The 22013-nt window shown below is 48.9% G+C and overlaps 1 protein-coding gene across 1 annotated transcript in view; it reads right to left on the minus strand.

Moving 5' to 3' along the window:
• LOC128939891 (contactin-4) overlaps positions 1-17040 on the minus strand; it is a 268549-nt gene extending 251509 nt beyond the window's left edge. Inside the window, exon 1 of the mRNA XM_054281113.1 lies at positions 16947-17040. The gene's annotated coding sequence lies outside the window, so the exon portion shown is untranslated. The remainder of the gene's footprint in view (positions 1-16946) is intronic.
• Between the last annotated feature and the right edge of the window lie 4973 nt (positions 17041-22013).

Raw genomic sequence — 22013 nt, forward strand, 5'->3', positions numbered from 1 at the left:
GCCCCAAAAAAGCTAAGAGTGAATGAATTCCCCTGCCTGCTGAGTTGGAGGATGAGGTCCCAGCTGAGGGCTGCTCATTGGGGTTTGTGCCTTAAGACAGCTCAGACAAACCCCTAATTCCTCCTTCCTGCCCTAATTCCTCCTCAGCCCCACTGGTCCAGCCTGAAGGATGCAGATCCCCCTGGACCAGGGTAGTTACAGCCACTGAATAATCTGATCCTTCCTCAGCTGCACTGAGGAACTCAGAATCTGCTGCTCAAAGCTTTTCTCTGCTTCCAGCAGCACAAGAGTCCAGGATGCCCTGTTAAATACCCTACAACCATTAAATAACCCAGAAAGTGCTACTTGCACGTGGTGAAAATCAAATATCACAATGCATCAGCATCTGGCAGCTTCTCTATCACCTTAAAAAAGGCCAAGCTGCCAGCCCAGAGAGGGTTTTTAAAAATAATCTTAATTATTGGGCTTTTCCAGCTTTGTTTCAAGAGCACAAGGCTCTCCATCTCGGATGGAGGAGGAATGTGCCTTTGCCCAAAACAATATGCAGCGTGAAGGAAATTCAAACTGACACCATTTCAAGACAGCAAAGACAAACTGATTTAGCAACTCTGACAGGCATTTATAAGCAAAATAAAATGTGAATCTAATTTTGGCCTCCTGCACCGAAATAATGTGCAGCATGGTTTGATGTCATAACATGAATATTTCATCCATGAACAGCATCTTGTTTGGGAGGGAGATTTCTCCAGACACCTGGGGGAGATGGAGGAGGCTTCACTGCTCTGAGTAACCTGGGAGTAACTTTTAGACCCTTATTGACTTTTTAACTGTTTTGCCAGATGTCAATATGCAAAAGTAAAAATCATGGCTGAGCCTTTAATTGTAATTAATGGCTGTATTGATCAGCTAAGCCCTGCCTTGCCTCACGTCACAAAACCTGCTGGATTTCAGAAGGTTCCCTGCCAAAAAGTGCTTTATCCCCATGGCTGGGAGTAAAATGAACTCTGCAGCCCATTCTTTTTCAAGGCACATTGATGAGGAGCAGAGCAGTGAACTGGGGCAAAGTTGGGCATTTTCAGTCTCCAGAGCATTTTGTTTTGATTTGCATCGAGTTTCAAGGTTCAGCAGTTTAACAGCCAGCACGGCCACGTTCTCATTTCCTTCATTTTGAGTTTCGAGCAAAAAGCATCACAAAGTTCCATCTCCAGGAGGAAATCAATCCCAAATTCCACCTGGCAGTTCACCAGGGTATGGAGAGAACCAGCCCAGCTACTGCTGGAGTTTATGCTGAGTTTTGGCACCAAACATTTGCACAGCCCTTGGAGTTGCTCAGTTTGCGGCCTGAAAAACAAGCAGCGAAAAAGATGCACATAATTTAAATGACACTGAATATTCAATAATGGAAATGACTCAAATATTAGAAGCTCTTTGATGGGTGTTTCTGGGGGAGCTGCGTTTGTCCTTGACCTTTGCTTACTCGTTAGCATAATTAACACATCCATAATATCACATAAATGCCACTTATTGATACTGTCCCAAGGGCAGCTGGTTATCTGGGAAGAACATGGCCACATTAACATTTCCTAACTCATTTAGCTCCTCTTGCACATTAAACTGAGGAGAGCCATTTGTCACACCACCCCGAGATGTGTTTTAAGCAGGCAATATTTAACGAGGTAATGGTGTGAGTGTTGTCAGGGCACGGTGACAATCATTTTTAGGGACAGCCCTAACGAGGGCAGCCTGGAAGGACTCGGGGTGGAACCACCTGGAGATTAAACACAGAGCTTGGGAATGTCATTTCCCCCCTGATTTTTCACACTTCTTCCTTATTTAGCCACAGCAAGTGGTGATGGAGCTGGATAAACCCATGGCCACTGACCTGTGCCCTCTCCAGAGGTGACATCCCCCGAGGTGCCAGCTCAGCAAAGGTGTGAGGTCACCAGGAGCTGAGGTGTTTGATGGCATTCCACAAAATCTCACCTCCAGACCTCACTGCAGCAAGGCCAAGCCCAAGAGGTTTAAGGAAAATTAGTAGTAGTAGTAGTAGTAGTAGTAGTAGTAGTAGTAGTAATAATAATCATCATCATCATCATCATATATAATTATAGATATATACTATACATTATTTAATACTAATACTAATAATACTAATACTACTATTACTACTACTACTACCAATAATAATAATAATATTGCATCCTGTTTCCCTCCAGAACACATTCTCCATTATTCACTGACACACAAATAAAATATTCAGGGCCACTTCAGATTTTTTCGAGCATTTCGTTCACTGCACTTGACTTTTATCTGGGAATTATTTTTAAAGACTTTCCTAAGAAATCTCTGATAAAACACATGTCAGCACTTTGGCAGGGCTGGCAATTTTTTTTTTTTTTCCCGAGCTGGAGTTAAATTTAAAAATGGAAATTGGACTAATTAATTACTTCAGATGGAAGAAGGGAGGAGGATTTCAGCACGGGGCTGAAATGAAACAATGCAAGAAGGAATTGGGCACTTCCAGGGATGGAGCATCCTCTGGACCAAGCTCAGCTACAAGTATGGCCCCATATATTATTAAATTATTAAATAATCCCTACTAAAAGCTCAGTGTTTCCAAGTCAGAATCTTCCTGTTCAAGAAGAAAGGCAGAGAAAAAGTGCTTGGTAAACAGACAAGGAATGTACTCCATGAGGCTCCATCAGGGAAAAGGAAAATGAATAAAGCCAGAAGCTGCTACCAGGTTTTCATTTTGTACTTCTACAAAAGAAGAAGGAACAGAAGTGAAATATAATCAGTGGATAAGGAGCAGGTGATGTAAGGAATCAATACCCAAGTTATCAAATAACACAGTTGACTGCTAGAATAGAGCAGATCCTGCAGCATAACCTGCATTTCAGTATTAAAAAATCAAAAAAAATCAAAAACAGCCCTGGGCAAATACTGGATTTTTCCCTGCTGATGTTGATTTAAAAGATGCAAATTCATTCAGAAGCTGCAAGGCTGGGGAGCGACTGTTAAACCTGCACAGCAGTGACCATTAAACACAATAGCAGCAATTACACAAAGGGAAACAGTTTTCCTTGGGAAAAGGAAACTGTGCACCATGGAAACCTCTCCCTGAGCTCAATCACCAAGTTTAACTGAGGAAATAAAGTGGGAAAAGTTTTACCTTCCTTTTATTGGATAATGGGGACAGAGCTGTCCCTGATGTGTTTTTTTTAAAGTGTGAGACAAGAGTTGTCAATCCATAGGAATAAACCCACAAACTCCTCACAGATCCAAAACCACCCATTACAAATTCCCAGCTTCTCTTTGGGGGGGAAAGTGCTGAAACAGGCTAACCTGAAAATGAAGTACAGCACAAACAGAGCAAGCGTGTGACTTGCCCAACCCTCCCTGCTTAATATTCCTCTCCTCTGGCAGGACCTGCACAGAAAATGCATCTGGAAGTGTCCAGGGTGTGTGACAGGTTCCTGACAGATGATGGATGGATCAAACCCAACAGAATGATAAGGTTCAGCAATGAGGGGATGAGTGACAGTGGCTAAGGAGATGAACACAGGGGGGACCTTGCAGCAGAAGCTGCATCACCTGCTCCTCCATGGCGAGGATAATGGATGAGGTGACAACAGCAGCAACTCATTGCCAGCCAGGAATATGGGCTTGAAAAAACCCTCTCAGTGCTTCTGTGTTTGTGTTAGCAGCCTTGGGAACTCGTGGAGGGGTTCTGAGGATTCTGAGGGGCTGTGCTGATTTGCCATCGGTTTGGGAGCTGGAAATGCTGCCCTGGACCCAGCCCAGCATCACCCTGGAACAGGCTGCTTCAGGTTAGCCCTTTTCAGCACTTTTCCTCCCATAGAGAAGCTGGGAATTTGTAATGGATGATTTTGGATTCCAAAGCCATCAGAGCCACCTCAAAGGCAGTTCCATGATTTCTAAAGAAGCTCAGCTTCAGAAAAGGATAAGGGAGTGTTTAAATGTGTAATATGACCCAAAGAGCAAAAGGATTATAAAAAATAGAGAGAAGGGGGAAAAGGCATTTGGGATCAAAGCATATTTGCTGCTCTGACCACTTCTGGAGCTCTGAGAATTCTGAAGAATTTGGTATCTTGTGTCATTAGTGAAAACAAACAGTCCCATAAGTGATTTCTCAGGAGTGTCCTGTTTCACTGATATCCCACAGCCAAAGGAACAGCTCCACGGGAAGTTTCCAGAAGGCAGAAAGTTCCTGTGAACCCCAGCACATCCCTGGCTCTCCTCAGGCTGCTCCCTGCTAAGCCCAGCCTAACCCTGCCTGCTATTTCCAGCTAATAGATGGAGCCATTTGCAGCAGTGGAATATGAGGAGCCTCCAGCTCAGACACATTTCCTGATTTCCTGCCCCTCCTGCAGCACTAATTCCACTTCCCTGCACATCCTGCCTGTCCCAGGGACATCCTTCCTCCACCCAGCCTCAGACCACAGCCCCATTAAGCAATCAAACCATGGATGCTCATTAGCTGCTGCTCCTGCTGCTCTTTGGTCTCTCTTTGCCTTTTCTTCTCAACTCACACAATATTTGGGTGGGGAACTTGGGATTCTTTGCCTCTTGCACTGTCTCACACACCCTGGCAGGTGTTCTGGGAAGTGCAGCTATTCCAGTTGTGTTATTTATTTATAAAAACTTAGGAAAATTGCTCAAAAGTCAAAACAGCCTTGGGACACTCGGCCACCTTCAGCTCACAAATGGCAACAACTTTCCTGCTCTCTCCTTTTCAGATAATGAATTTCATTTAAAAGGGATTCCTCTTTTTTTTTTTTGCCTACAAAAGAATCCAAAGAGGCTGAACAGAATAAAAAGGGTTTGGATTGGCAGGACAAGGGGGAAGGGTTTCCCACTGCCAGAGGGCAGCAGGAGATGGGATATTGGGATATTGAGATGTTGGGATGTTGGGATATTGAGATATTGGGATAGAATCCTTCCCTGTGAGGGTGAGGAGGGGCTGGGATGGAATTCCCAGAGCAGCTGCACCCTTAACAGTGCCCAAGGCCAGGCTGGACATTGGGGCTGGCAGCACCTGGGACAGTGGGAGGTGTCCCTGCCATGGCCCTGTCCCTAAAATCAGATGATCTTCAAGGTCCATTTCAGCACAAACCATTCTGAGATCCTCTCAAGTTATTTTTTCTAGTGCTGAGTAAATCCTGTGGGAAATCAGTGGAATTCAAAGGCCTTTTTTCCCCCCAACTAAACACCTACTCAGCTCCTGTTCATCTGAAACTCGGTTTACTTGAGCAAGGCTAAAGAAATCAAGCTGTCTATCAATTATTTAAAGTGTTTGGCCCCGATCGTGGCTCCACACTTAATTTTACCACAGCCTTAAAGCTGGAATCTTCCAGAGCCAGAGGCTGGGACAGGGAGATGGCTGGGAAAGAAAAGGCCTGGGTTGACTTTTGGGGTGAAATGAGTTGTTTTGGATGCTCTGAGCAGATGGATCCAGAGCTGGGCAGGGAATTTTCCCTTCCACTCCCTGAGCTCCACCACCTCCACCAGCAGCTCTGAGCTGGACTTTGGGGCCCTCTCAGCAGAGATCCTGAAATCCAGATGTAGAAATTTCCAATAAAACCCCAGGTATATAGTTATATCTATATAAAAGTCTACTCAAGAATATAAAAATAGAAGTATAGCTAACACTCCAAATCCTTGTCCTTACAAGAAGGGGAGAAATGCATTCTTCTGTTCCATGGAATTTAATTAGTTCCTAAATTTAGGTTCTGTCAGTAAAGTTACAGAGGATTCACTGCAGTTGGATTTAAATATTGGGTGATATTTTATATTTCACACAATGCTAATGGATGACATTACCTTCATATAGATATTGTCAAGTATTTCTCTGCGAATTCTTGGGTCTATTCACAATGTTTTAGTCAGCTAAATCATATTTGATTGCATTTTAAAAAAACCACTTTCAGTCCCAGATATTTGTTATTTGAAGGAAAGAGTTCAGTGAGACCCTGAATCCCATGAGCTGGGAGAGACTGATCTAAAGCAAAACCACAGGTGCAAAAATAATTAAATCTTTTAAGCATCAGAGTTATGATGCAATCCACAGGGGAGAAGAAGTCAGTGCTGAAATTCCTCCTCTGATATAAACTTATTTCTTCCAATTGCTCAGTACCTTAAAATTCAAAGAATTTGGTAGAACTTTCTAGAAATTCCAGCACTTCAATATCTCAGTATCTCTGAGCATCTTGTGCACCTCAGTTCTTCATCTGCAGGAGAACAGCACAGAACCAGCTCAGGAGAGCTGCCCAAGGGTGATCAAACACCTGGAATTCAAAGTCCATTCAGTCAGAAGGGTCAAACCATTCTCCAGTTTGGCTCCAGCTGCTGCTGCCTCAAACTGCAGAATTCCCAAGGTATTTTCTTGGTATATATTCCAAGGTATTTTCTCCTGGAGATGCTGGATTTGAACAAAATTCAGGCCAAACTTTCTCAAAATTCACTCAGGTACAGGATCTGCCACCTCAGGCTGCTGCAGCTTGGGAAGGGTTTTATAAATCCTCCAAGAGCATCCCCCCACCTTCTTTTTAAATTATTTTGTTTGTTTTTATGGAACAGATTCACCCAGCTTAAACTCCTTTGCAAGCTCTGTGCCACACAGGGAGAGCAGCTGGATGGTGCAGGACTAGAAATGCCATTTTCAAATGTGACCCCAAAGTTCATTTTTGGCAGATGGGATTTTCCAGGTACAGAGCTGAGCTCCCTCCATAATATCTGAACTCAATTTAAGTTTGATCTATAAGATTATTTTCATTCCAACCCCTTTGGACACTTGCAACAACAACATTTCCCTTCTCCCTACACGGATTTAATTTGGTCACGCACTGCAACTCTGCTTAGAAAGCTGCTTAGTGGCAATGTTTCAGAAATCTGAATCAAATTTTCCTGAGTGAAATAAAATTAGTTATCGAGGAAAGGATAATCCACTTTTCCAGGGGCAGTGGTTCCATATTTTAGTAATGGTTCAAAAATACAATAAAAATCCTAATAATGAAATGGCTCTGAGATAGAGTGAGTGCTGATGGCAGGCTGGATGTGGGAGCAGTCTGGGATAAACTGGGAGTGACTGGGAGAACTGGGCCACAAAACCACAGATTTACACCAGAAACCTCTAACTTTCTGAATTCTCTGGGCCTGGAGAGCTGCAGAGCCATTTTAACCCTCTAGAAGTGTGAATTCAGAGCTCACAGAGATGTTGATGTGGCCAAACCCTGCAGGGTTTGATGGTGCTGAGCAGATCCCCAGCTCTGCTCATTTTCTGAGCCCTTTTGGTGCCTCTCCCACAGCTCCAACCCCACCCCTTCATCTTCCAAACCCTGCAGGGTGATTAAACCAATTACCAATGTACTAATTACACAATGAAGGGCTTGGTAATTCCCAAAATCCAAGTTCCAGGAGCTGCTGGCAAACAAGGTCACCCTGGCACTGCCCAGAGGTCAGAGCATCATCTCTCCCCATCCCAAATTCCTCAGCTACGCCCTGCCCACCACCAGGCCAAGGAATTTGGAAACCCAGAGAGGACTGGGACCTTCTCAGGAGCTGGGATCATCCTCTAGCAAGAGAGGCAGAATCAGGAAAAAAGGGTGAGAGCAGAATCATGGCCAGGGAGATGACCTGACATGGAATTCCAGTTGGAAAAATCCCCAAAAACCACAAAATCCAACCATTTCCCAGCACTGCCAAGGCCACCAGTGCCATGTCCCCAAATGCCACATCCACACAGCCTTTAAATCCCTGCAGGGATGTTCCAGCACTCCCTGCTAATTGGGAAGTGATCAAGCATCTGCTCACAGTGCACCTTCCTTGCCAGTGGCAGAAATGACCAGTGGTGGTTGGTGACCTGTGAGTGTCCCTCACAGTGTGACAGCATCAAATCTGGTGAAACTTTCTCAATCAAACAGTCAAACCCTTTTCTTGTGGACCCCCACTAAAAAAAAATCCAAATAACTGGAACAATTGCATGATGTTCCCAGGAGAGCCCACAGGGTTTTTATCCCCACTTCCAGCAGGAATGGAAAGCAGCAGTCCCAGCCAGCTGGGCTCTCTCCATCCCTCTGGGAATGCCCACTCCAAACCCACACAATTTCTGTGGAAAGCCCTTGGCCGGGGAGACCACACAGGCTCCATTCAGCTGAGCAAGCAAGGCTGGGAACCCATTAATTTGCTGGGTGAGTTATGGTTCCCTGCAGCACCTTTTGTTCACTGTCAAGGTTCTGCAACAATGACAGATGCAGCTACAGCCAGCCCAGAACTCCAGAATTTGATCTCCTAAATCATTCCAGATATTAAATGTCTCAGCAATGAGCCTGGCAAATGAATTCCTCCGGAGCTCCCACTTGGTGCTGAGCACGAGGGACTCCCCACACAGCTCCCCATTGTTCCCTGGGAAATTATGCCATGGAAATCATCCCTGGAAAGGAACCAGAATGCCAGGAAAGCTCACACCACTTCCAGTGGCTGCTAAAAGGAGCTGCAAATCCACCTGGATCAGTGAGGCAGCGCTGTGGGGCATTAGGAGCTCACCGATCCCAGTGTTAATAGCAGGAGCTGGACTTGCATGTAAAACTCCCACTTACCCTAGTAAATAAACAGCAAAGACTGCAGCAAAATAAAGAACCAGGGGAGCACAGGCAGAATGCTTAAGCAGCAAGACACAGGCTGGGTTTCAGTCTGGCTCTTCTCAACCTCAGTATTAATCTTTTCTTTTTTCCTTCTTTTTTTTTCTTCTTTTTTTTTTTTTTTGTTTAAAACCATCTCCTTCCTTCAGCCACAGCAGTCAAGAGAAGTGAGCAAATTCCACCTCAACTCATTTATAAAGAGCACAGAGCTGTTCAAAGGAATCCTCGCCCAAAGCAGATTAAGGCACGCAGAGGGCGGAACAATTGCTACTTCATTTTTAATTTCTCCCAATCACCATCAGATAGATGACAGTGCTCAGCACAGGAAGGATTCTGCAGGCTCCATAAACAATAGAGGTATTACCCATTATCACACATGTACAAATTAGTTTGACCTTTCCAGCTTTTTCATATGAGGCTTCCTTTTTTCCACTTGACTAGAGAAAATATTGAGTCAAGCCATGCTCTGCACTCTCCCTGCTCAGATGTGTTTGACCAGTGTTTCTTCCCTAAATCTGCAATTAGAAAAGACCCATTAAACACTGAATTCACCGGTGCTGGAATTCTCTGGCACACCCAGCACATTCCTGGCGCTCTCCCAGCCTCACTGCTGGTGCTGCTTTTCCCATGGGGGATAAATGTGGGATCTGAGAATTTCATTTTCCATGGGAAGGGTTGGGAACGACATGGAAATGTTGTTGTGGCAGCAGAGATCATTATGGAAGTGTTTGGGTTGAAAGGGGCATTAAATCTCATCCCATCCCACCCCCTGCCCTGGCAGGGACACCTTCCACTGTCCCAGCTTGCTCCAAACCTGGCCTGGGACATTTCCAGGGGCAGCCACAGCTTCTCTGGGAATTCCAGCCCCTCCCCACCCTCACAGGAATGAATTTATTCTCAATATCCCATCCATCCCTGCCCTCTGGCAGTGGGAGCCATTCCCTGTATCCTGTCCCTCCATCCCTTGACCCCAGTCCCTCTCCAGCTCTGAGCTCTCCCTGAAACAGCTCCATGAGCTCCTCTGGATTTGCTCCCTGGCTTTTCTGTGCTGAGGAACCCAGGGCAGAAAGAAGAGGATGCTCATAGAAGTTCCTTCCATCCTCCCTGCCCACAGCCCCTGCCTGATCCCATGGAAACTCAGTGGATTTAAGAACTGGACCAACACCAAGCTCTCCCTGTAAGACACATGCACATCCCTAGGAAGCTTTGTGTGTCCCCAAGCAGGAGAGTGGCACAGAGCTGTGATCCCCTGTGCCAGGAACTGCCAGAGCAGCTTCCCTGGACAGGCTGTGCACACACTGCTCACGGACACCCAGCCCTGCAAGGGTTAAAGTCATTCCTCAGCACCTCCTGCCAGTGACCTGGAATGTGCTGGGTGCAGCACAGGAATCCTCTGGGTCTCCTGATCATTTGGTGAGGAAACCAGAGGAGCTGGGGAGGAGCAGGCAGAGGGTGGTGCTGAGCCAGCCAAACCCTGCACCTGGCAGGCAAAGCTGGGAGGAGCTGCTGGGCAGGGAAAGGGGGCAAACAGCAGCAGGGAGAGCAAGGGGGACACTGAGCACAGAGCCCTGGCAATGGCAGGATAGTACAAAGAGAAACTTCATGCCTTTTTGTGCCAACTCCTCAGATTTAGGGATGCTGAGAAAATTATAGCGTGGTGATTGAGGTTAGAGGGGTTAAATTCCCATCCCAGCTAAAGTCTTATCCCAGCCCATGGAGCAGAGTGTTCCCTAGGCACTGCCTTAGCCCAGGGATGGAGCAGGGTGTTCTTTATGTCATGCCTTACCCCAGCCCATGGAGCAGGGTGTTCTATACGTCCTGCTTTACCCCAGGGGATGGAGCAGGGTGTTCTTATGCCCTCTCTTACCCCAGCCCATGGAGCAGGGTGTTCCCTGGGTGCTGCCTTACCCCAGATCATGGAGCAGGGCATTCTCTATGCCCTGCCTTACCCCAGGGGATGGAGCCCAGGGTGCTCCCTGGGCACTGCCTTACCCCAGCCCATGGAGCAGGGCATTCCCTATGTCCTGCCTTACCCCAGGGACGGAGCAGTGTGTTCCCTATGCCCTGTCTTACCCCAGACCATGGAGCAGGGTGTTCCCTATGCCCTGCCTTACCCCAGCCCATGGAGCAGGGTGTTCTGTATGTCCTGCCTCACCCCAGGGATGGAGCAGGGTGTTCCCTATGCCCTGCCTTACCTCAGGGGATGGAGCAGGGTGTTCTGTATGCCCTGCCTTACCCCAGGGATGGAGCAGGGTGTTCCCTATGCCCTGCCTTACCTCAGGGGATGGAGCAGGGTGTTCTCTATGCCCTGCCTCACCCCAGGGATGGAGCAGGGTGTTCTGTATGTCCTGCCTCACCCCAGCCCATGGAGCAGGGTGTTCCCTATGCCCTGCCTTACCCCAGGGATGGAGCAGGGTGTTCCCTATGCCCTGCCTCACCCCAGGGATGGAGCAGGGTGTTCCCTATGCCCTGCCTTACCTCAGGGGATGGAGCAGGGTGTTCTGTATGCCCTGCCTTACCCCAGCCCATGGAGCAGGGTGTTCCCTATGCCCTGCCTTACCTCAGGGGATGGAGCAGGGTGTTCTGTATGCCCTGCCTTACCCCAGCCCATGGAGCAGGGTGTTCCCTATGCCCTGCCTTACCTCAGGGGATGGAGCAGGGTGTTCTCTATGTCCTGCCTCACCCCAGCCCATGAAGCAGCTCCCAGTGCCCGGGTGCTCCGTGGTTCCAGCTCCGAGGGCTGAGTGCTGCCACCCTGTGGGACCCGTGTCGCTCCTGTGCCAGCCTGGCGCTGCCGGGATGCTCAGCACACACCTGAGCTTGGGATGCAGCAGGGCTCAGAGGAGCAATCCAGCTGCTCCCAGACGAGCACAGCACTCTGGGATAATCCTGGCAGCTGATTCGGGAGCTGGGGATGTTTATAAATAGGATTTAGAACAAAGAGGTTACTGAGTTCTGAGCAGAATAAGAACAGATGTTACAATCCAGGCTCATTTGTAAGGCAGAGGTAACTGATGAATTTACACAATCCCTGTTTACTCACACAGATCCAGGCCTGGGTGGAAATCCTGCTCTGTGCATCACCCACAGCACAGAAATTCAGCCTGGAATCTCTCCTGTGCTCTGCTTCATATTTCATTCATTTCTGCTTCCAGCTATACATGCACAACAGAGGGCATGATACATCTCCCTAATTGAACAATACAGATCAATTAAATATGAAAAGTCGTTCTTGGACTGAAACCCTCTCAGGCAAATGTTCTGCTCTTATGCTAAGTAACTCTTTTAAAAAGCTGGGAGATGAGTGCTGTTCAGAGGGGGATTTATTTTATTTATTTTTTTTTAAAGACTGGGAGAAGAAGCCCAGAAAGATTCATCCATCCATTCATGACAAGAGGAGGGAGTTTTGACCACTGAGCAAGGTAAAACATCTTATTTGATGAAAGCTCCTCAGTGCTGTTTGTGTGAGGTGCAGAACCCCCTGTGCTCTGCAGAGATCACCCAAACCACGGCCATGGATCAAACTGGACAAAGATCTCTCTGCTCCAGCTATAGAAAGGTGTAAAAATGAGCAAAAATGAGCGATGGGGATCATTAACAGGAGCTGTTAATAGGGAAAGCTGTGCCCTGAGCAGCCCCAGCAGCCCTGGGGCTCTCCTGATGGTTTTTTGGGTCTCCACACTCCCATCACAGGCAGCACAGAGATGCAAATGCGTTTTGTTGTGTGGAAGTGTTCCCAAATAACGCCCTGTGATCTGAATAAAAGGAGTTTAATGGTTCAAATCTCACAGGTAGGTCACTGCTGTGCACCACTGGCACTAAATCACCCTCACAGGAGAGGTTTGTCCACTACAATCACCCAGACTGTCCTCTGTTCCCTTCCCCAGCTCTAATCAAATGCAGTGACCTGCTGAGCCTTATGCAAATTGCCCTTAAACACCACATCTCTTCCTCGGCTAAACATTTATCTCAATAAATTATAAACACAGATTTCGCCCGAGGCCAGCAAAGATACAGCACTGTCAGAACTCCTGGCAAAGCAAATCAGTCTGGAGCCAGGGGCTGCTCAGCTCACTTCTCCTGGAAATGTGGAGAAAACCAAGATTTACTGGTGGGTCTTTCAAAAACATCCTGCTCTCAATAGAAATTGGGGAAATAACGCATGGGAGGGTTGAATCCAAAACCCAAAGAGGAGAAAAGGTGGGGAGGAACCATCCTGGGCCTTTGCTTTTATCTTTATTATAACTTATCTCAGCAGGACTGGGTACTGGATAGATCAAACATGAGTGAGGGTGTCTGGCCAGATCTGAGACATCTCCAGCAAGTCCCCAAGGAATGCAGCATCAGCAGCTGAACCACTGGGAGCTTCAAGAACTAATAGAAAAAACAAACGTGGCAGGACCTCGTTTTTGAAACCTTAAACACAATTTTTAAAATAAATCCCTGCCATATTTTGAAAATTTAACAGTTATATTTTGAAAGTATGACGGCAGATGATTTTTTTGAGTCCTTCTGAAGTGCAGTGAGTGCATCACTTACCTCACTGGAGGCCACATGCTGATACATCTGTGCTGTGATTACGACCCCAAGCAAAAATCCCAATTTATGTCACAGAGGCAAAACTTCCCCCTTCTGCTGCACCTTCCTGAAGCTGAACTCTGCACCTGCCAGCCACCAGATTGTTTAAAAACGCTCTGACCCTGATGGTTCTGAGCCTTGACCCTCACTGACTTAACCAGCAATTAAAAACACCCCAACAACTCATTCTTTTTCTCAGTGTTGTGTTGGGATAGATTCTTACCCTGCAGATTGAGATAAAATGACTGCACCCAGGGAACAGCAAAGCAGGGAGTTATTTCCCAACATCCCCACCTTCAGAACCCTGTTTAGCAGCAAACACTGCTCCCTTGGTTCACAGGGAGTGAGAAGCTCGTGTGTGAGAGGATGAGAAGCAGATTTGACACAGATTTGACACAGATTTGACACATTTCCTTTGAATACCCCCAGATTTGGTGGCTGCTGGGAGGAGGGGGAGGCAGGCAAGAGCTGTGCACTGGCGTGAAACAGTAAATCAGCAGGGTGTCATCATTATGGATTTGCTTTGCTAATAATAAAAAAGAATGAATCACTGCTGTCATGATACCCATGTCTGCACTGGAGAAACCACGGCGCTGAGGATGTGAGCAGGGCTCAGCCCCAGCTGACATTGTGGATTTGGGGTGATTTGGGAGGTGATCACCAACACTTGGCTGTGTTTGTGATCACCTCCCTGCCAGGGGCTGCACATCACTCACCCAGCCAGCAGCACAGGCTCCCAGTGGGAAGGAAAATTCCCAACTGTTGCACCAAAGGCTCTTCAAAGAGAGCTGGATCCCCTTTGTGACAGCGGGGCTGAGCACAGGGCAGCCCCACATCAAAGCAGAGAGACAGAAATGCACACACTGCTCCAGGTCATCCCAGGCCACACAGGGCAGGTGTGGGAAGAAACCCCAGACTTGCTCTATTCTAACAGGGCTAAAAATAGACCTGTGATGATTTATGAACTTTCAAAGGCAGCAGAGGATTTTAAGCAGCAGCAGCAGCAGCTTCTGCTCCGTCTGCATCCCTCGGCGCCAGGGCTCCGTCCACCCTGCCCTGATGGGATCCAGCCCCTCCAGAATGCTCACCAAGCACAATTAAGCAAGACCACAAGAGCAAATAAAAAGGCACTGATGTGTCTGTCTCGTGGGTATTATCCTTCCCTCACTCTGCCTCGTCTTTACCCCCCAGTTTCAAATATTCTGTTTTTAAATCAAGTTAACTCCACAGAACTGCCATACAAAGCCAAGGTAAGTAAATCACGTGGCACCTGAATATTTACAAAATCACTCCGAAGTTCTGCATCTCTGGGAGAAATTTTATGTGAGCTCACCCCTGATTTCCATCTGTCCCTAATGGGGTAATACACAGGTGAATTTGAAACCAAGGAAATGTTAATTGCAGTAAAGACAGACCTGGATAGCAACAAGAAAGGCTTTCCTGCATGTCCAAGTTTGGGCACCAAGGTGGGCTCCCAGCAGCTGTCATTGCTGCTGTCCTTCCCTCTGGAATAAAAGCTCCCCAGCCACGGGCTGGCAATCAGCACCAGGAATCAAACACTGCAGGGATTAACCGGAAAATCAACTCAAGACCCCCTGGAGGAGGATGGCTGAGTCTCGGGGACCCCCACTCCATGGGCAGAGGTGTCCTTGTGGCCAGGGCAGAGGACACCTCACCCTCAGCATCCCAGGTGAGCCCAGGTGAGGGCTGGCAGCCCCACACACCCCAGTTACCCCATGCAGAGCCGGGCTCTGCAGGCTGCAGCACCCCAGTGTTCAGGGACGCTGCCTGCACAGGTGAGCTGCTCCTCTGCTGTCATTCACATTCCCAACACACAGTTTTGTCACTGTGGAGAGCAGGAACAGCTTAAAATTCCAGGAGCGCCAGACGGGCTGAGAGAGAGCTCAGCTCCACTGCAGAAGGATGGGGAAAATCCTTCCAATGGCAGAGTTTTGCCAGGATCATTGAACTCCAGCTACCTGCAGGCACACCCTGCTTCCCTGCCCTCCCACCACCCAACAGCGGCGGGGTTTTGGGGCAGGAGACCCTCAGAGCCTCCCAAAGGTGTTTAGAAACACAGCCAGAGTTTGGGGTGCAAAGGGACGAATCCTGAAATCCCCTAAATTCTTGTCAGAGGGTTCAGCTGTGCCCGGAGTTCAGCACGGGAGGGAGAGGTTGCTGCTCGCCAGTGGAAGCCATTGTCTCCAGCAGGCTGCCAAGGGGAAATTAGCAGTGTGCACACCTCTAAATGAGGCTGTACAGCACGGAAAAGAGGGATTAGCCATGTAAAGTAAGTCCTTTTGGTATTAGATTAAAGAGGGGAGGTGACTTTGAAGGATTATTCAAGAGCCATTTAAGCAGTTTGCAGGGACTTACAAACTGCGGGGTAAAAATGCAGCTCCCTCAAGTCCAGAAAAGAAGAAAAATTCAGTTTCCCGGCCAGGAAAGCAGCAGGAAAAGCTGCTGGGAGAAGTGCAGGCCCCCAGCACGCTGCTGCCAGGCTCGGGGCTGGCTGTGGAGCCCGGCTGCAGCATCACCCGCACACCTGGGCTGGAGCGGCTGCGGGAGAGGAGCGGGGAAGGGGCTCCCACAGCACGGGGATGGGTCACGGCATCCCCCGGGCAGCACGGGCACAGCCAGACACCCACCCACTGCGGGCACGGGGTGCTGGGTGCGGGAAAGGAGCTCCGGACTATCGCGACCATCACGAGAGGAGCGCCGCCAGTTCCCGCTCCCACCCCGGTGATTTATCCGCTGGGATGCGGGTCCTGAACCGAGCCATGGAAACCGGAGGATCAGCCACAAAACCCGATTTCTGCCTCCAGCCAAACGTGCCCTGCTTCCCCGCACCTCCGGGTGCCTCATCAACGTGCCGGCTCTTAATCCTCTGCCCACATTAATCCAGCCAGGGGAGAGCAGTACGTGGCTCCAAGACATCAGACTGCTCTATGGAACGAGCCCTCCTCGGGGGAAAAAAACCTCCTTTGGCTTGGTCTAAATTAAGGTGACGGGTAATTAGTATGTAAGATACAAACTATTGCCACTTGTTATGCAAGCAGCATCCTTCAATTTGTAGTTTCGAGAGCAAGCCGCTCCTGTCTGGGATAAATAAAACAACACGCTGCGGTATGTTGCTCACGACACGGGAGCAGCAGCAGCCTGGGGAAAGCAAAAGGAGCCTCAACTCCAGCCGGGAACGCGGCTGGAGCCGGCAAAAAGTTCTGCGTGCGCCTGGAGCAGCCTGAGGGGAGCATCCCCGCGTCCGCATCCCGGGATGCTGCTGCTCTCACTGAGGGACCATCCCCGCGTCCGCATCCCGGGATGTGCCCGCTCTCACTCAGGGATGCTTCTGCTCTTATTCAGGGATCATCCCCGCTCTCACTCGGGGATGCTCCTTCTCCTGTCCGGGGATGCTGCTGCTCTCACTCAGGGATCATCCCCGCTCTCACTCAGGGATGCTCCGCACGCAGTTCCGCTCCGCGGCAGTTCCGCGCTCCGGTGGCACCGGGGGTCCCTGCGGTCCCCTCGCCCCTCCGGCCGCGCCTCCGCTCCGCAGCGCGCCCGCGCTCTCTTCCCCCGCGCCGCAGCCTTGCTTGAAAATCCCTTATTTACCCTCTATTTATTTTTTTCCTTAAATCCCGTTTTAAATCCGCCTCCCTCCCTCCTCTCCTCGCCGTACCGATCCGTGCCGTGCCGAGCCGCGCTTACCTGCCCGGGGCGGGGGGCTCATGCCCGGCGCGGCTCCGCGGTGCGGGCGCTCCCGCGCGGTGCCGCGGCCGCAGCATTGAGCGGCAGCGGCGGGGCCGGGCGGGCTCCGCGCTGAGCCCACCCACCCCCGAACCGCCGTGCGCGGGGGGCGGGCGGGGCCGCCTTAACCCTTCCAGCCCCGCCGCTGCCCGCCCGGAGCCCGCCCGGAGCCGGCCCCGCATCCCCTGCCCTGCCCCGGCCGGCTGTGCTGCAGCCCAGGTGCGGCTCTGTCCGCGGCTCCCAGCCCGCTCCCGTCCCGCTCCCCGCTTTCCCCATCCCCGACCAGCCCCGAGCCCGTTCCCGTCCCGCTCCCCGCTTTTCCCCATCCCCGACCAGCCCCGAGCCCGTTCCCGTCCCGCTCCCCGCTTTTCCCCATCCCCGATCAGCCCCGGTCCCACTAGGGGAGAGCACAGAAGCCCAAATTGCCGCTCGCGGCTTTTTTCTTTCTTTCTTTTTTTTTTTATTTATTTATTCTATTTTATTTTTTATTTCCCCCTCGGCTCGTTGCCCTCCGGTTTTAATCCCAGATTTGCCGTAATTATCTCGCTCTTTAAAGCGAGCCTCTCCTCACCCGCCAGCCTCTCGCTCAGCCCTTTGCATCCACCGTCTCCTTTCATCCCCTTCCCGTTCCTCCTCCTCGCCCAAGAGCTGCGTGTGTCGTGCAGGGAGATGAGGAGCCCGAGAGCACAGCGCACCTGGTGCCAGCCCGGCTGCTCCCAAGCTCTTGCTGGCCGTCCCTGTGCCCAGGGATGCTCCCAAAGCTCCCCAGGATCCCTCATCAGGGTCTCTGCTTGCTGCTGCAATGCCCGTGATGAGCCACAAACTGCTTTGAAAGTCAGGAGTTCAGGATTAATAAGCAGCATACTGCAAAGACACAAAGAAAAGGAAAATAAAAGTGTTCAGAAGTGAATGTGGGACCTACCTGTCCCTCTGTCCCAAAATCCTGTCCTGGGAAGTGCTCTTCAGTACTTGTGCAAAAAAAAAAAAAAAAAGCCTTGCAGTGCAAAGAGGGTATTCAGCCTTAACTGTGCCTCCCCTGGGTTTTGAGGGATTAAGTGAAACCCTTATTATGTTTAATTATCTCTGGAGTTGCTCTCTGTGCTTGCTGCCTTGCTTTATGGTTTAATAAACTGCACGTCGATAGAACTGGAATGACAATTAACAGTGGTGCTGGCTGGGCTGGCGTTTGCTGCTGCTCACAGGTTCCTCCTCGACATGTCTGCTCTCAGGTGCTTCATCCCCACCTACCAGAGCCTCTTTGGGCAGCTCAGGAGTGTGGCTGAGCCCCACACAGGGGTCAGCTCTGCAGGTCCAGGGTGTTGTGAGCTCTTCATGGAGTGGTCACAGCACCCTGGAGCATCTCCAGGCTGTGGTTGGCCCAGTCCTGAGCTGTCCTTAGGTACATCTAGTGTCCTGGGGATGCTCAGCTCCTTTATCATGGAATCATGGTGGAAATGACCTCCAAGATCATCGGGTCCAACCTTGCTGATGGAGCATGGCCCTACAGAGAGCTTTCTGCTCATGGAGAGAGCAGCAGGGGCTGGTGCTGCTTTGCTGGGTCCTACTGAGAGTTTATGGCTGAGCCCAAGAGTGAATCAGAGTCTAGAGGAGGCAGGAGTGCTGCACTCCAGCCATGCATGCAAGAATCCCCCTGTGCTTTGAAATGTTGTATAAATGTTGTGTATTATTTGTGTAATCTCGCCCTGATTTATACAGGAGGGGAGCCTGCTCAGCAATGCCAAATCAAGTTGAACACCAAGTGTTTTCAATTTGGGAGCGCCTGTGTCCCCAAGGTCACCTCATAAATCCTGGCACCGTGGCAGGGCTCTGCCAATCTGTGAGGGGTGTAATGACTCTGGAGGGAAATCAGCGCTGCAAACGCTGCTGAATTTTTCAGAGGGAGCATGCATTGAATGCATCATCATCATCATCATCATCATCATCATAACCCAGCTGAGCGTGCAGCATCCTCGGAGAAACATCTCCCACCCTCGCCTGGGTGGCAACCGCAGCAAATGAGAGCTGAAAGGTGAAGGCAGGGAGCTGGGGGGAGCAGACAGATGGCTTCCCTGGAAAGCCTTTTGGTCGTGCCACCTTCCCTGCACACCTTTACCTCACCCTTGAATGAACAAGCAAACCAGGTCACTGCCTTTTTGATTTTTTTTATCCCCAAACAAATCCACAAATAAGGCCAAAGGTGGAAGAGTCAGCAATCAACGCCTCCCGTTGAAAATTCAGACATATTCTCTTGCACAAATAGTCTCAAATACTTCATAAACGTGGCAAGGAAAAGCGCCTGGCGGGGTTTCGAGCTGGGTTGTAGCAGCAGAGCTGACACTTTGAATCAAGCCTTACAGCTCGACCTTGAGAAACTCCTGCGCTTTGAGTGACAGCGGGAGATCCCCGCCAGAGCAGCACCAGGACATGGAGCACGCTGCTGTTAATGAGCACAAACAAACCACAAATAAACCACGAATAAACCCCTCTGAACTGCCCACGTGTGTGTGTGTGTATATGTGTGTGTGTGTGTGTGTGTGTGTGTGTGTGTGTGTGCGCACAGAGCCACACAGGAGGCAGAGCTGGCCCCAAGTCCTACCCTGGGACACCATCAAGGAGGGTCCCCATGATGCCTCAGGATTTTAGCTTTGATATTTTCCATCTATCTGTAACCCTGCAGTTCTTCAGTGTGTAACTCCAAACTCCACACTCAGTGTGAGCTGCTGCTTCCCCATTTGGGGCAGACACAACAATTCCTCTCCAGGCCTGGCAATCAAGGACACCTCTCTGCCTCAGGGCCCAGAGATGGGAACAAAAGTGAGTTGGGGGCAGAAAATCTGGGGTGAATGACTTCATTAGCTGGAGCTGTAATTGGAAGATGAGCCCCCAGTATGTCCTGCAGAGCTTCCCCTGCACCTCCTTGGAACCGCGGCCTTGCCCGGCACTGCTGCCACCCCTGAGGCCTGCAGGGACAGGGGCAGCTCGGTGCCATTGTCCAGGTCATCCCTCACGCCTTAGGGTTCTGCTTTTTATATTTTTTCATCTATTTGTAATCTCGCAATTCTTTAGTGTAAAACTCTAGTACAGTGTGAGCTGCTGCTTTCCCATTTGGGGCAGACACAACAGTTCCTCTCCAGGCCTGGCAATCAAGGACACCTCACTGCCTCAGGCCCAGAGATGGGAACAAAAGTGAGTTGGGGGCAGCAAACTTGGGGTCAATGACTTCATTACCTGAAGATGGAATTGGCAGATTAACCCTAATATGCAAATGGACCAAACTTATAAAAGTGTGAAAACCCTGCCCTAGATGTACCTGAAGGCCCTTCAAGAAATATAACAGCTTTTTATTCCCTTAATTCTGTCTGGCCTCTGTTTTTAGGGAGCCCCAAAAGGCTGATCCCCGTGTGTGCCTGCACAGAGGAGTAAACACAGCCCTGCACAGCCCTGCAGAGCTGCTACAACCAGGAGCAGAGGTGGAGCAGGCACAGGCTGTGATTTATGGGTGCTGAACTCACAGCCTGAACTTGGCAGAGGCTCCTGTGTTTAGGCTGCAGTTTGTGTAAATCTCAGGAAAGGTTTGGGCACGTTTTTACTGATACAGTGAGAGTTTGGTAAGCGATTCTGCTTTAAATGACTGCTGCAAAACATCCCCAAGCTTTACCCTGGGGTTTTGTCTGACCTTTAATTAAAATACCAAAGCTCCCTTTACATGGTGATGGCTATTTGTAGAGTCCTCTGAGGTTTTGTCCAAGTCCTGCTTGTATCTCAGGGAGCAATGCAGCTCACAAGGAATTTTGGATAAATCTGCCCTTCTTTATCATCCCCAACCTTGCATTGCATGAGTTTCATTATAGGACAATGCATCAAATTGATAATTTTTAATGTGATGCAGTAAGAAAAGTGTAATCAGCAACTGGTGAGAATTATTTGTGGGTGGGATCTGTAAATATTCCTGAGTCCACAGCTCTGTGGCACCACAGGTGGGGATTTGTAGGGGAATAAATCCTTTCCACAAGGTTGGAGTGGAAAGGTGGTGGATAAATGGCCCTGGAGGATGATGTCCTGCTTGGGAGCAGGGAAGAAACAGAAGCAAACCCTCTGTGTTGTGCCAGCATAACTCAGTGACTCTTTCACAGACCCACATTCCATGGTTGCTCCTCAATCTTTGGCCACATATTTCAGCTATTGCCAATTTCAACGGGACATTTTGAAAATATGGATATTTAGCGCTGACAAATAGTTGAGAACCAAAATCTAAACCTACAAACTTCATGCCTTCAGGAGTAGCTTCAACAACTTCGCTGTCCAAGCACAAAAAACAGCTTTCAAGGCACAGATTCCTAAAGGAATCTGAATTTCTTTGGTTTAATTCCAAATTCTTCTGGTCTATAAAGGCTCTGGAAGACAACAGCAGCTCTGTCTGAAACAAGGAGCACAGCAAAGGACCTAAACATCAGAGCTGGGAGAATCTTTCATAGTTTAAAAAGCTCAGCTTTAGTAGAGACTGAGTCCAGAATCTTTCCATGTTTTTCATTGGACTTTCTGTACCCAAACTCTCCCTGAACTTTTATAGAATTTCCTTAAGGCTCAAACTTCCTAATAACAGTTGATAATAATGCACATTTTTTATGACCAAATTGTGGAATTTGGAATTTTTTAAATGAAAATTATGCAATTCTCCAATGGTAAAGCAGTAATTTATAACTCTAAATTAAGGCCTTAGGTTGCAAAGCAAAGAAAAAGCAGAATGGGAGAACCCTGAAGCTTCTCAGTCTAATAATTGTAAATTATTTTTTTAGTTATTAAAATTCCAAGGTGACAGGCACTGCTACATTTTAGTAGTTAAAGAAACACAAGATAAGCTTCATTATCTGCAGTGAATGTTTTTGAGAGTAGCTTTAAAATGTAATAATTCAATTACCTCCGAAATCCAAATAAAATCTCCCCATATTCCTCAAGCACGGCCAAAGGGACATTTCCAATGACACAACCTTAATAATGACCACATTAAAAATTGTAAGAATAAATAGT

Source organism: Melozone crissalis, unplaced genomic scaffold (genome assembly GCF_028551555.1).
Source record: "Melozone crissalis strain CALT ecotype California unplaced genomic scaffold, PUWL_Pcris_2 ptg000029l_1, whole genome shotgun sequence".
NCBI classification, from domain to species: domain Eukaryota; kingdom Metazoa; phylum Chordata; class Aves; order Passeriformes; family Passerellidae; genus Melozone; species Melozone crissalis.